The sequence below is a fragment of the Cyprinodon variegatus genome, unplaced genomic scaffold (assembly GCF_000732505.1).
Source record: "Cyprinodon variegatus isolate N-32 unplaced genomic scaffold, C_variegatus-1.0 Scaffold340, whole genome shotgun sequence".
NCBI lineage: Eukaryota > Metazoa > Chordata > Actinopteri > Cyprinodontiformes > Cyprinodontidae > Cyprinodon > Cyprinodon variegatus.
Genome location: NW_015150793.1, coordinates 763,656 through 766,805, shown reverse-complemented (window position 1 = coordinate 766,805; position 3,150 = coordinate 763,656).

The window sequence follows — 3,150 nt, the reverse complement described above, 5'->3', positions numbered from 1 at the left end:
TATATATATATATATATATATATATATGTATGTATATATATATATATATATATGTATGTATATGTATATGTATGTATACAGGCAGACAGGTCGTGGGGCCAAGGAAGGGTCTGGTTTAAGGTTCCCAAGGAGCCTCGGCAGTCTGATGGAGGCACTTTGTCTAAGGCCCCTGCAGCAGACTCCAGAGGAGATGCTATCAGCTGCTAGCTATGCTACGGCTGGAAGCAGTGAGGGAGGGAGGGAGTCACGAAATGAGGCTGCATAATAATAGAATGCAAAGAAAATAGCTTTTAAAAACAGGTTAAAAAAATAGGTAAATAAAACAGAGTTTGTGATTTGTCATAAGCTAAAATATGTTACCCACAAAAGTGTACGGTATTAAAATTTTTCTGCTAACTGTTCTTTTTTTGATAAATGAGTTTGTTGGAAAGTTAGAAAACCACTCATCGGTGGTGGAAGCCTCACAGCTTGCCAACAGATGCCAGTTTTAGCTGAGTTTAGCACATTAAAAACTTTGAAATAAAAAAAAAATTGTTCATACCCATGAAGCACAAATGAAAAATTGCAAATAAAACAGTGCCTTCACACACGGGAAATCCAGGATAATAAGTTCTACATATGTTTTGGCCCCTTTTCAGTCTGCACCCAGATCCCCCTCCCATTACATGCAGTTCCAACAGGGTCACGCTTTGGGCTCTATCACTAGAAGCTGCCCAATTTGAGTAGTAGACGAGCCAGAGAGCTAAAGCTAATGATGTTCTATGAATATAAAACAAATTCAGCAGTAGAGAGGAAGCTAACATAGAGACTTAGATGTGCTTTTTTTCTTGGACTCACAGACATAGATTATGGCATAAGTTTAAAAGTAATTTTTAGACAACACATATGTACAGAAATCATACGTCACTTCCTCAATACAGGTCAGTTTCTCTCTTTCGCTCACTAGATATTGCATCAAGTATAGGCTCAACTATTCAGAATCCCCAGCCTAACTTTAAGAAAACCACACCATGTTTCACTTAAAAGCAAAGAGAGACCCATTTTTCAGAAGTTCAGGGTTCGTTTTTTTTTTTTTTTTTATCCACGCTAGAGCTGGTATGAGCTTTCACACCTGTCCAAATAAAGCGGACTATCCTCGGAAATTAACTCTGCTCTGCTTTAAAAAGACCAAGAAGATCTGGAGCAAAAAACGCTATAGATGTCTACACGTTCACAACAGAGAGCTGGTACGTGTGTTCCTGTTTGCTCAGCCTCACAATATCCGTGTTCCTCAACTGAGGTTACAGTGGTTGATGCTACCGGATCTATCAATCTGCTTGATGAAATGCAATGGGTCATCCTTCTGTGAAACTATTAACATGTCTCTGTAAGTATGAGAAGAGGAGAAGATTGGACCTCACCAACAAGCTTACATATGTTTCATGCTGGTCTTTGGTTGTGTTATCTGATGTCTCAGCACTGTATTTCCCTTAAACAAAGGCCACAGTTGTTTTTCCTTTTCCCTTCCTCAACCAACTAGCAATTTCATCTATGTGTTTTTGGCTGTAACCTTGGTGACTCTATGTAGGGGCAGATTGTACTAAATATAGAGGCAACAAATGGCACCACAATCAGTTTCAGGTTTGATAAATTACTATGTAGATATTATGCCTTTTTGTTTTCTTATCCTCCATGCCAAAAATTTGAGTGGTTTGGTCATTAGAATATGCATAATTAGTATATTCATAAATGCAAACAAAACAAAGGCACAGACAAAACTGTTTTGACCCTTGCATGAAGATCATCTGTGTGTTCTAAAAAGTTTGCTCATGTTCTAATACGTTCAAACCTTTTGATGATCAAGGCCCTGGAGGTTTTAACCAGTTCTGGCTATTGAGGCAGTTCTCACCTTTTCAAATAGTTAGTATAACAGCAAATCTTTGAACTCCTACATGGTTTATTGGAAGAATAAGAACAAAACAAAATACTCATTTTAAACAACTCTGGAGAAAGTTCAGCTAATGCCACTAGGTTATTATAATAATCCTATTTTGAGTAGCAGCTGATAAGTAGTAGTGTTAGCAAGGGTTTCATAAGCCCCACCCAGTGAATTGTGAAAATTGTACCAAAGAGAAGTGAAAACGTACAGGATTAAATGAAAAATGATGTTCCAAGGACAACTCTGTGCTGCACATTTATTTATTTAAGTTCTAAATAAAAAATGAGAAGATAAAATATAATAATATTATTTCTACTTTTTTGATGTTCAGATATTTTGCATTAAACCAGACTGATCAATAGCTAAGCTGACTTTGTTGCTTCAAACTTAGAGGCCAGAACCCTTGACAAATTACCTGGGCAAATTCTTCCTGAGTGAGTGAGTGAGTGAGTGAGTGAGTGAGTGAGTGAGTGAGTGAGTGAGTGAGTGAGTGAGTGAGTGAGTGAGTGAGTGAGTGAGTGAGTGAGTAAAGGATGTAAGTACTAACTAAAGCTTATTTACTTAATTTTCATTTTCATGTTAAAGGTATCGTGGAGAATTTTTTTTGAATTTCCTCCATTTTAAAAGAATGCACAACCCTGTATCCACTCCTGAGATGGAACGCCTATAAAACACGTGCGAGAACGTGCAGGAGCCCATTTCTCCTCGTCCACGCTCTGCTTAAAAGTTGCTGTTTGCATCACTCATACAAGCTTAATTTTCAAAAGAAGATTTGCAATTTTTCCACCATGTCAGACTCACCACCGGTAAGTGGAAATGGGAACAAGCACATAGGACTGCCTTACGTAAACATATCACCAGAATGATTGACAATTAGGAGGACCACTTATTTTGATGATCCACCTGGAAAAAGAACATCCTCCACTATACCTTTAAGTATACAATGCCCTAGTCAAAACCATTTTCTTTCTTTTGTATTTATTCTACATTGAATTAAAGGCTAAATCAGACTGATTTATTTTTTGTTATGTTTTTATTTTCTCCCATGGATACCAGAATAAATATATTTAAGATTTTGCAGCTTTTTCTAAACACATCAACTTGGTAAAAGTCGCTGATGTTCAAAAACTATTGTGTTGTACAGGGGATGTTAAGCAGTGCCCTACAGAGGGGGGGGGACGCCATGGTGAAAGTTCAGCACTAGAGTTCTTATGAAGTATAAATATTTCTAA